The sequence below is a fragment of the Amphibalanus amphitrite genome, unplaced genomic scaffold (assembly GCF_019059575.1).
Source record: "Amphibalanus amphitrite isolate SeventyFive unplaced genomic scaffold, NRLGWU_Aamphi_draft 001263F_arrow, whole genome shotgun sequence".
Taxonomy (NCBI): Eukaryota; Metazoa; Arthropoda; class Thecostraca; order Balanomorpha; family Balanidae; genus Amphibalanus; species Amphibalanus amphitrite.
The window spans coordinates 9,184-21,988 of record NW_024882756.1 but is presented as its reverse complement, the minus strand read 5'-3'; positions in this window follow the sequence as shown (position 1 = coordinate 21,988).

Genomic DNA, 12,805 nt, shown 5'->3' with positions numbered 1-12,805 from the left:
AATAGGTCATGTTGCATATCATTCGATCCGCATTGACGAGAAAAACACGATAAACGTCGAACGGAGTCTCTATCTCTATTCAATCTCAAGTTATTGAAGAAAAACCGCTGGTGACCTCAGGTGACCTAAGATGACCTGGAGATCACCTTCCAAAGGTCATAAGTGATAGGTTTCGGTGAAATCACCAACAGGGACCTGTAATACTATGATCCTGAGCGTATTGAAGTCATAGGATGGCATTCAGAGTAAGTTGAAATTTCTCCCATTGACTTATAATGGGCCGGTCGCAAAAATGACCTGACCTTAGGTCATCGATATAAAAATTCCGAGATATACAAGTTGTAGCTCGTGATGACTTTACTATTTCCTGTGGGTTTCAAGATCATATCTCAACAACTGTGGGCTTGGTGGGATTGCAAACTTCGAACTTTACGTTTCGAGGTAGGGTCACTTGACCTGACCTGGTGACCTGACCATAGGTCACCTGGGGTCAAAATTTTTACTCAAGGTGTGCAAAAGTTGGGAGAACAGGTATGCAACATTTGGCGGCGCTACGCGCCGCCGTTTTCTCGCGATTTGCGAAAAACCACAGGGGGGTTGAAAACAACCCCCCCCCCTGCAGTGCGCGTGTTAACCCGCGCCGGGCCGGTGCTCTGAGATTCCGCGCCGGGCCGCGGGGGGTGTTTGAACACCCCCCCTTCTAACTTGGCTCCTGGGCCACGTAGCGACACGCGGTAAGCGGCAATCGAAAGAACGTCAAAATAAGGACGAAAACACTTGGGTCATTTTTTGGGTCAGGTCAAAGGTCAGGTCACCAGAGGTCACCAAAGGTAAAATGTTGACTATTTCAACATTTTGGAAACTGCCAACGGCTATCTCGGGAACCGATAGAGCTACAGCGCTGCAAAAAAAGCGCATTCGATAGCCCTTTTACAGACCTTTCTGAGTAATGTTCTCAGATTTGACCTCAGGTCAACAGTTTAGCCTCCAGAGGGCAAAAACTCCAAAAATAGCCGTTTTTACGAAAAACGGTTTTTCGGCAATAACTTTTGACTCAAAAGAGCTATGACATTACTTTTGCTAGCATCGTGTTCCTCTCGTCGAGACGCGTCGAATGAACTATAATTTGACCTTGAAAGGTCAACTTGAAAATTTGACCTCAGGTCAAGGTCATGACCTGACCGGAAAAGGTCATGTTGCATATCAGTCGATCCGCAACGTCGAGCCGAACACAACTAAGGCGTTTTCAGCGCTCTAGCACTCCTCTATCAGAAGTTATCATCGAAAAACTGTAAGATTCTGTTCGTGACCTGAGATGACCTCGGGGACATAACGAGGGGTCACAGTTGCCATTTTCTGGTTCAGTGTGTCTATTTTACCTACATCTCGATGTTTGAGAGTGTCTAGAATAGCGTTCGTGCAAAACAGACGCTTTTCAATTTTCTCCCATTGACTTATAATGGAGAGGCCGCAAAACTGACCTGACCTTAAGTCACCGATATCAAAATTCCGAGATATACATTTTTCAGATAGTGTTGCTCTAATCAATCGCTGAAAGTTTCGAGGCAATCGTTCAGTCGGTGTAGCTATGACGAGCATTCTTATTTTTTCTGAGGTGAGGTCACTTGGCGTGACCTGGTGACCTGACCTAAGGTGACCTGGGTCTGAAATTTTCACAACATGTGCGGAAAAGATGCACAAACAAGTGTGCCAAAAACGGCGGCGCTCCGCGCCGCCGTTTTTGAGATATCTGCGAAAAACAGCAAGGGGGGTGTTCAAACACCCCCCCGGCCCGGAGCGGGTTAACTATTTCAGTTATAATTCCTGACAAGTCGTCTACATATACCTACCTGAGGAATTGTAAATATAGGAAAATAAAATAGAATAGGTAGTTATACGAGCTGAGGAGAGTCTGGAAATATAGAAGCCATGTACCTAGAAACCAGTGTAGCGCCTGTCGGGGCGACTAACGGAGCGAGCGAGAGGGTGAGCCTTGCACATGCGAAATTTCGAGGGGGTACCTCCAACTGACTTGTGCACGGCACCCTACTAACCGGTCTCTAGCGATGTGCCAAATTTGAGCACAATCGACCCAGCCGTTCTCGAGATCGAAGCGGCACCTTGTACGTGCGCACGTGCAGAATGGGTCCCAACTGACTTGTGCACGGCACCCTACTAACTGGTCCCTAACCGTGTACCAAATTTGAGCGCCATCGGTCCACACGTTCTCGAGATCTGGAATCGATCCCTGTGACGTGCGCACGTGCAGCAGCACCCCAACTCTGGCACATGGATATGCAGTGCCCAGTGGGTGCCTACCTACATGCCAACTTTGAGCGCAATCGGCCAAGTAGTTACCGAGATATTGCAACAATTACAAAACTGACACCTCTTCGTTTTGCACGTGGCACGTGCATAAGGGGTCACCCACATGCATCGGGAATAGTCCAATACTTGGTAGAAGGAATGAAGCTACCCTACAAAAATTACCGCGTGTAAATCGGTCAAGTGGTTGCTGAGATATAAGGCTCGCAAAAGCGTCCGCACGGTCGGCCGGCCGCTCATACTCAGAAATTTCCGTTAATCTAAGGAAAGACTACGCTCGCTTCGCTCGCTCCGTAATAATTTTGATGAAAGTTGGTCGTCTATGAAATAAATTTGCGTCTACCAGTTTTCTCGGTAATTCAGCTATATAACAACTTATAGCAACTTATAGCAATTTATACACCAGTATAGCGCCTTTTGGGGCGACTAACGGAGCGAGCGAGGGGGTGAGTCTTGCACGTGCGAAATTTCGAGGGGGTACCTCCAACTGACTCGTGCACGGCACCCTACTGACCGGTTTCTAGCGATGTGCCAAATTTGAGCACAATCGGCCCAGCCGTTCTCGAGATCTGGGAGCGGCACCCTGCACGTGCGCACGTGCAAAATGGGTCCCAACTGACTTGTGCACGGCACCCCACTAACTGGTCCCTAACCGTGTACCAAATTTGAGCGCCATCGGTCCAGCCGTTCTCGAGATCTGGAAACGACCCCTGCACGTGCGCACGTGCAGCAGCACCCCAACTCTGGCACATGGATATGCAGTGCCTAGTGGGTGCCTACCTACATGCCAACTTTCAGCGCAATCGGCCAAGTAGTTACCGAGATATTGCAACAATTACAAAACTGACACCTCTTCGTTTTGCACGTGGCACGTGCATAAGGGGTCACCTATATGCATCGGGAATAGTCCAATACTTGGTAGAAGGAATGAAGCTACCCTACAAAAATTACCGCGTGTAAATCGGTCAAGTGGTTGCTGAGATATAAGCCTCGCAAAAGCGTCCGCACGGCCGGCCGGCCGCTCATACTCAGAAATTTCCGTTATCTAGGAAAGACTTCGCTCGCTTCGCTCGCTCCGTAATAACCAGTATAACGCCTTTTGGGGCGAGTAACGGAGCGAGCGAGAGGGTGAGCCTTGCACGTGCGAAATTTCGAGGGGGTACCTCCAACTGACTTGTGCACGGCACCCTACTAACCGATCTCTAGCGATGTGCCAAATTTGAGCACAATCGGCCCAACCGTTCTCGAGATCTGGAAGCGGCACCCTGCACGTGCGCACGTGCAGAATGGGTCCCAACTGACTTTTGCACGGCACCCTACTAATTGGTCCCTAACCGTGTACCAAATTTGAGCGACATCGGTCCAGCCGTTCTCGAGATCTGGAAACGACCCCTGCACGTGCGCACGTGCAGCAGCACCCCAACTCTGGCATATGGATATGCAGTGCCTAGTGGGTGCCTACCTACATGCCAACTTTCAGCGCAATCGGCCAAGTAGTTACCGAGATATTGCAACAATTACAAAACTGACACCTCTTCGTTTTGCGCGTGGCACGTGCAAAAGGGGTCACCCACATGCATCGGGAATAGTCCAATACTTGGTAGAAGGAATGAAGCTACCCTACAAAAATTACCCCGTGTAAATCGGTCAAGTGGTTGCTGAGATATAAGCCTCGCAAAAGCGTCCGCACGGCCGGCCGGCCGGCCGGCCGGCCGGCCGGCCGGCCGCTCATACTCAGAAATTTCCGTTAATCTAAGGAAAGACTACGCTCGCTTCGCTCGCTCCGTAACAACAGTGTTTTTATATACCTTGATAACAACCATAGATAACATGAACTACAGACCTGGATTGGACACTCGTTTTTGGCGCGAAAAATAAGAGGCCACTTTGGCCTCTTATTTTTAATGACGGATTTTCAATCAGCATTTTCAGAGGCTGATGTCTCAGCAACCGCTGGGCCGATTGGCCTGCGGTCTTCTTTGTTGGGTAGCCCCATCCTTTCTGCCCCGTGTTTCACTACTTATCATGCATTCAGGTGACCGTCGTGGCACGTGGCACGTGAAGAGTCGGGGTGTTCAAGTCGTTCTGCTGAAGTAACAATTTTGAGATGCCTATATCTCAGTAACCACTGCGGCGATTGACTTGCGGTAACTTTTGTAGAGTAGCTGTATCCCGTCTAACAAACATTGGATACTCTTGGTGCACGTGAGTGACCCCCGCTGCACGTGCAAAGTGCAAAAATCAGAAGAGGTGTTAAATCTGTTCCCCTTACAGTAACTCAGCAACTGATGGGGCGATTTCACTGAAACTTGGCGTGAATGCATCGGGAATAGTCCAATACTTGGTAGAAGGAATGAAGCTACCTTACAAAAATTACCGCGTGTAAATCGGTCAAGTGGTTGCTGAGATATAAGCGTGTAAATGCATCGGGAATAGTCCAATACTTGGTAGAAGGAATGAAGCTACCCTACAAAAATTACCGCGTGTAAATCGGTCAAGTGGTTGCTGAGATATAAGCCTAGAGTTGTAGAGGGGCTAAGTTGTTATAGAGGGGCAGTGCTCCACGGGTGTCATGTGCCTGCCGTATGTTATGCAGATGATTTATGCCTCATTTCCTGTAATGTTCACTCTCTTGGACATCTTCTTTCCCTTGTCGATGGCTTTGCATCGAAATGGAGACTAGAGTTTACATGTTCTGATCCTGACAAAACCAAGAGCCACTGTATTATCTTCGGAAATAATTTGTTGGTGAACACACCATCATGGTTTCTCGGTGACCAGAAGCTAAGAGTGGTCCACGAGACGGAGCATCTTGGCACTATCATGTCGTCTGACCTGCAGGCGAGGCAACATGTCAACCAGCGGATTAAACGTGCCCGTGGTTCCTTCTATGGTCTAACTCCTGCTGGTATATTCAACAAACGGTTGACACCTTCAGATAAAGCATTTTTATGGAACACTGTAGTAGCCCCCTCTCTAACATTCGGGATCTCATTTTCCCCACTCGGAACCACTGACATATGTGACCTTGAACGCTTTCAATCACGTCATATAAAGGCTACCCTTGGGCTTCCGCCACAGGCTCACCATACGGACCTTCTCGCTGCGCTGGGTGTGCCGAGTATTCAGGAGACGTTACGAGGCGTGGCATTGCGTGCCCTCTCAAATGCTATGAAGGATGAGCATAGGCTGTCCAGAGCTATGGTGCGGGGCATGGCTGTTCTAGCTACAGATCCTGGCCAGTTAGATGGGTCATTTTTACACTTTGTCTACATGATATGCAACTTGGACATCGGAACTGTGCTCAGGATAGCCTCGGGGCATATTGACACTGACATAGTCCGCCCGCAGATGGAGTCCAATGGGGTGGTTGACTCACTGCGCTTTTTAGCTGCGCACACAGACAGAATGTCGCGTCATTTGTTACGCTTGATTGTCATGCCACCTAGATGAAGCGTTTGAACATCATGTTTGCAAACCACCATGGTGATATATTCATTGTCTGATGCTCGACTGTTGTTATGTGTTGTTGGCTTTGTCACCGGTTGTGATGCCTAATAAATGTGATGATGATGATGATGATAGGCACCCACCGGTCAGTGCATATCCATATGCCATGGTTGGGGTGCTATTGCACGTGCGCACGTGCAGGGAGCCGCTTCCAGATCTCGAGAACGGCTGGACCGATTGCGCTCAAATTTGGTACACGATTAGAAACCTGCGAGTAGGGTGCCGTGCAAAAGTCAGTTGGGACCCATATTGCACGTGCGCACGTGCAGGGTGCCGCTTCCAGATATCGAGAACAGCTGGGCCGATTGCGCTCAAATTTGGCACCTCGCAAGAGACCAGTGAGTAGAGTGCTTGCACTGAGGAGGTTGTAGCTCGGCGCGTTCTCACGTGCGCACGTGCACACCCCTCTGTCATATCTCAGGAGCGGACTGACCGATTGCAATGAAATTTGGTGTGTGATTGGACGTTGAATGTGTATGAGTTTTTCTAAGTCGATGAAGGTGAGGTAATGCACGTGCGCACGTGCAGGAGTCACTTCCAGATGTCGAGAACGGCTGGACCGATTACGCTCAAATTTGTTACACGAATAGAGACCGGCGAGTAGGGTGCCGTGCGAAAGTCAGTTGGGACCCACATTGCACGTGCGCACGTGCAAGGTGCCGCTCCCACATCTGAAGAGCGGCTGTGTCGATTGCGCTCATATGTGGCACATCACAAGAGACCAGTAGGTAGGGTGCCGTGCATCAAGGAGCCTGAAGCTCTGCGCGTGCTCACGTGCGCACGTGCACACCCATCTTTCATATCTCAGGAAAGGACTGACCGATTACAATGAAATTTTGTGTGTGATTGGTTGCTGACCGTGTATGAGTTTTTATAAGTCGACGAAGTGTGGTAATACACGTGCCGCACGTACATACTGCACACCCCATATTTACAGCTAAAAACGGACAGGCCGATCTCAGTAAAAGCTGGTGTGCGATTGGGAAATAACAATGTGCATTTATTGTGTGCTTCAGAATGGGTTTGAATATGGACGTGCGCATGTGCACGTGCCCAACATTAACAGCTTGAAAACTGGAAGGCCGATTGCGATCAAATTTGTCGTGCGATTAGGAGGTAAGATAACAAAGTGCATTGACTGTGTGCATAGAAAATAAGTGTGAGTATGCACAGCCTATTTTTAGAACTGAAAAACGAGCAGGCTGGTGGTGATCAGATTCGGGTCATAATCGATAGCGTAGCTCACCATAGACCCGGGAACAGGGGGGCAGCGGGGGCGCTTGCCCCCCAACTTGAGAGCCGAGGGGGCGGCGCCCCCTCAACATTGAGGCAGCGAGAAAAGATCTTTCCTCCCTTTTCCGGACTTTTTTCCTTCTTGTTTCCTTTATACATCTACACATCAACACATGGCATTTTCCTTGCCATCTGAATGGTTTCTGCTGATACAGTAGGTATCGATTTGACAACATCTGCTATTGTCATCCCGCTTTGATTTGGGCCTGATCTTTGCCATAAGTTTGGCAGGCCAGATTTTATACTGCACCAGCTTGAGTCAGCTTTGAGAAATACATAACGTACAACGGTGGTAAAATCGTTGCTATTAGGTATAGGTATAACACAGTTTACCCGCTCCGGATGTGATGGAGGGGTGTGGGGCAATGAGTGCACTGACGTGGCGCCCTCGGAGGGCCGGTATGGGATTAACCCGGCAGTTGCTGGGGTATTTCGCCACCCACCGTTTGCTGGGGGGGGGGGGGGGCGTTAAACGCCCCCAGCCGATAACTCGAGAACCAATAGGCGCAGCGATATGCACGAGGCGGCAAACGAAAGAGCGCGACGAGACGCTTCAGATGAGTACTTTAAAGTTGAATTTTGAGGTCACAGGTCAGGTCAAGGTCAGGTCAAACACCGGAAATCGGGCTTTCAGTAGCATGGACTTCAGGACTTCGCAATGGGCGCCTCTCGTCATAAACTCTGTCAAAACGGTGCACAATCCATCATACAAGGCTTCCAAGAGTGTCAGCTCCATGTAGGGGTCAGTCAAGCATAGGTCAGGGTCAAGGTCAGGTCAACCGGGTAGGCACATATCCCCGAAATTCAAAACTGATATTCGCAGCCTGTGACACATGTTTTATGGGTAATTTGGAGCGTAGAACACGATGGTGACATTATCTTTCTCATATGTGTAGGCACGAGTTTGGCTCAAAAAGTTCAATTTAAGAAATTCATGTATCATGGTCGTGAGGTAGTCACAAGAAAATGCCAAGATTCATTTCAAGATTTTGGAAAATGCGGAACAATAATCAATAATCGAAGATAGCCATTAGATTGCTCATGGTATTAGCAGTCTAATGGCGTTTACGGCATGTCTGTATATTTATTCTGTGATTTTATATGATTTTTTGAACATATGCCGTTTTTGGTCGAAAACTCAGAAATCATGACGTCACTAAAACCTCGATATCTCAAAAATTTTCCGACCGATATTTTTGAAACTTTGTCACAATAAACTGCAATCAATTCCCTACAGGTACCAAAAATTTGGCGCGCCTGCGGCGCGCCATTTTTATGCTATGACCCGGCGAAAAAAGTGGGGGCGTTTAACGCCCCCCCCCCCAGCAACTCGCGGGTTAAAGCTCAGCGACACTAAGGGCTTGTGTGGTGCCTTCGGTTATCGGTAGCACCCTCAGAATCACCGGCGTAGGGCCCTCAGAGCCGCCGGCAAGGGGCCTTTAGAGGCACTGGTGTGGGGCCGCCATGCAGGTGCCGGTGTGGGCGCTCAGAGGTGCTAGTGTGATTCTCTCAGAGGCGCCGATGAGGGTCCTTACAGGCGTTGCTGTGGATCCTCATAGACGCTGGTGTGGAGCCGTTACAGACGGGTGTGGGGCCTTTAGAGCTGCTGACGCGAACTCTCTACAAGCCGGCAGGGGGTCTCAGTGACCGGCAAGGGGACCCTCGCCGGCAGAAGAAGTCATGTGGGGTCCTTAGAGACCGGCCCTCATAGGCGCCGACGAGGGCCCCACAGTTGCCGTTATGGGGCCCTCAGAAAAATAAGTGTGGGACCATCACAGGCGGAAAATGCCCCTAGAACTGGCCCCTCATAGGCCGGTAAGACCTCTCAGAGGCCGGTAACGGGCTTTTGGAGATCACCGAGGTGTCCTTAAAGCCGCAAGAGGCCCTCAGACGCCGGCGTCGGACCCTTATGGAGATCTTAGTGTGGCTATTTAGGGCCTATGAGGTGCTCTGACGAGCCCCATGGGGTCCTTCTGAGTAGAAAATATGGCCATCGTTAACCCTCAGCGGTCAAATGGCGCCGCAGGGCCCCTCGGATCAGAGGGTTCCTTTTATCCCGATGGGGGGGGGGGGGTACGTGTCCCCTTAGACCGCTAGCTACGCCACTGTTTCATATGCATCATGTCAGGTATTTTAGGCTCGCCCCCCCAACTTGAAAATCGTTCCCGGGCCCCTGTAGCTCACTCAGGCTCGGGAGTGCGGACAGGTCAAATTTGAGTTATATACCTGACCTGACCGTACTCCCCAGCCTGAGCGAGCTACGTTATCGATTATGACCCGAATTTGATCACCACTAGCCTCTGCCCGTTTTTCAGCTCTAAAAATGGGTTGTGCACCTTCATATGTGCAAGCATACTCACAGCCATTTTGATGCACACAGTCAATGCACTTTGTTATCTTATCTCCTAATCGCACGACAAATTTGATCGCAATCGACCTTCCAGTGTTTTTAAGCTGTTAATGTTGGGCACGTGCACATGCGCTCGTCCATATTCACACCCATTCTGAAGCACACAATAAATGCACTTTGTTATTTCCCAATCGCACACCAGCTTTTACTGAGATCGGCCTGTCCGTTTTTAGCTGTAAATATGGGGTGTGCAGTATGTACGTGCGGCACGTGTATTACCACACTTCGTCGACTTGGAAAAACTCATACACGGTCAGCAACCAATCACACACCAAATTTCATTGTAATCGGCCAGTCCATTCCTGAGATATGAAGGATGGGTGTGCACGTGCGCACGTGAGCACGCGTAGAGCTTCAGGCTCCTTGATGCACGGCACCCTACCTACTGGTCTCTTGTGATGTGCCAAATATGAGCGCAATCGACACAGCCGTTCTTCAGATGTGAGAGCGGCACCTTGCACGTGCGCACGTGCAATGTTGGTCTCAACTTACTTTCGCACGGCACCCTACTCGCCGGTCTCTATTCGTGTAACAAATTTGAGCGCAATCGGTCCAGCCGTTCTGGACATCTGGAAGTGACTCCTGCACGTGCGCACGTGCATTACCTCACCTTCATCGACTTAGAAAAGCTCATACACATTCAGCATCCAATCACACACCACATTTCATTGCAATCGGTCAGTGATCCGTTCCTGAGATATGACAGGGGTGTGCACGTGCGCACGTGAGCACGCGCAGAGCTACAAACTCCTCGGTGCACGGCACTCTACTTACTGGTCTCTTGCAAGGTGCCAAATTTGAGCGCAATCGGCCCTGCCGTTCTCGAGATCTGGAAGCGGCACCTTGCACGTGCGGACGTGCAATGTGGGTCCCAACTTACTTTCGCACGGCACCCTACTCACCGATCTCTAATCGTGTAACAAATCTGAGCGCAATCGGTCCAGCCATTCTCGAGATCTGGAAGCGACCCCCTGCACGTGCGCACGCGCAATAACACCCCAACCATGGCATATGGATATGCACTGACCGGTGGGTGCCTACATGCACGCCAAGTTTCAGCGAATTCGCCCCATTAGTTGCTGAGTTACTGTAAGGGGAACAGATTTAACACCTCTTCTGATTTTTGCACTTTGCACGTGCAGCGGGGGTCACTCACGTGCACCAAGAGTATCCATGATGTTTGTTAGACGGGATACAGCTACTCTACAAAAGTTACCGCAAGTCAATCGCCCCAGTGGTTGCTGAGATATAGGCATCTCAAAATTGTTACTTCAGCAGAACGACTTGAACACCACGACTCTTCACGTGCCACGTGCCACGACGGTCACCTGAATGCATCATGAGTAGTGAATTACGGGGCAGAAAGGATGGGGCTACCCAACAAAGAAGACCGCAGGCCAATCGGCCCAGCGGTTGCTGAGATATCGGCCTCTCAAAATGCTGATTGAAAATCAGTCATTAGAAATAAGAGGCCAAAGTGGCCTCTTATTTTTCGCGCCAAAAACGAGTGTCCAATCCAGGTAGTTCATGTTATCTATGTAACAACTTATAGCAACTTTCGTGCTGTGTCCACAGAGACGTTTACAGTGAGGGTCGAACTTAGGAAAAAAAACGAACTATATCAGGCTTAACTTTTGCATGCCGATGGTTGTCGTTAGTTCTAACATGCATTTCGGTTTATCTACATTTGAAAATTATTTATTTTTACGGTACCTTTTATAACCCAGAAATCACTTTACCGCATTTTCGAGGTCAAAAATGTTCAATCTCAAATTTTTAAAAATCCTGGATAGCAGTTTTGTGACCTGTTCAATGTTCATTTTACATCCTTTGGTGTTTAACATTGTACTCTATCTTCAAAACTATAGGCACGGAATATATAGTCCACATTCCGTTCTATAGGCATGTAAACTCTTTCGGCAAAACTTTATTTTGTCGAAAATCGCAGAACATGACTTTACTCTGACGTCATTTTTGGCCAAACTATCAAAGGCTCTAGGAAAAATGGCCACGATGTGCAAACTTGATACCCGAAGCTATCCGGAAAGTTTGGTGACGATATGTGCAATACCAACTTCAGGAGAAATCGACTGATAAGAAGAGGGGGTCGTTTCGCCTCCCCCCAATGGGGCGCGGGTTGAATAAAAATGTCACCACTGAAAGGTAAATTGTACGTTTCCTCATCTGACTGTGACCGACAATATTCGAGATACGTCGCAGTTGATGATAAAATAAAATAGGTACAATTTAGGTTGCAATTTAGGTAGGTATAGTAGCCAGTAGGAGGTAAAAAAGCAATCGTGATAGCCTGCAAAGAGCCTGCAATTGCATGCTGCCAAGAGATTTTATCAATTCAGGTAACCCACCATGCAAAGGTTCTAAATACCTGATTACCCATATAGTCCATACTCTTATTTGTTCAATAGATCGAGAACCTTTCAGAGAAAGATTGAGAACGAGCGTTCAATCGATTGAGAACAATGCTATTGAGAACGTTTGTTTTTATCTGAGAGAAGCAAAATTGCCACCGTCGCATTCCTCTCAGTTAGATGGGTCTGGGAGTGCGGCGCCATTTAAGTCCTATGCCTACGTTATCAAAAGAAATCAGCAAGGGTCGGATATTCGCATTTCGCTTCATCTGCCCTCGGGCGGCAAAACGTAATTACAAAAAAAAAATTGAGGAAGTGCTGAGTAAGTACCTACCTTTTTAGTAGGCAGTGTGCATAAAATCATAAATGCATTGTGTAGGTGCGCTTTGTGCATTCAAACAGGTGAGGCAGCTCTTCGAAATTACTAGGAATATTTCTTATTATTGCTGTTATTTTAACACATCCTCGAAATTTTCCTTCATTTTCTAGGCAATTCAACTACCTAAGAGAAGAACTAAACAATTAACTAACTAAAGGTAGGCAAGCATCAACTTTCGGTCCTGCGATATCAAACAAAGTGTGCCTTGGTGCCATAGAGACGCTAACGTTCGACAAGGGCTTCTGACTCAACAACTGCGCAGTGGTCCGTTGAACAACGCTGAAGGCGTTTTTTTTTTTCTCTCCGATAGCTCCACTCTCCCCTGAACATTCTCTGAGGTCATCGTGTCTATATATACTCTGCAGTCTGCACTCTGAGACGGCTTTGGACCGACTAGGAATCCCCCTTCCCCCCCTCCCTCCTCCGAACCGGGGTGGCCACCGGCCCCGTATCGGCGCGGGGTACACGGCGTCGGTGTAGCGCCGAGCTGATCCTCCAATCGGCCCACCCGGTGGCCCC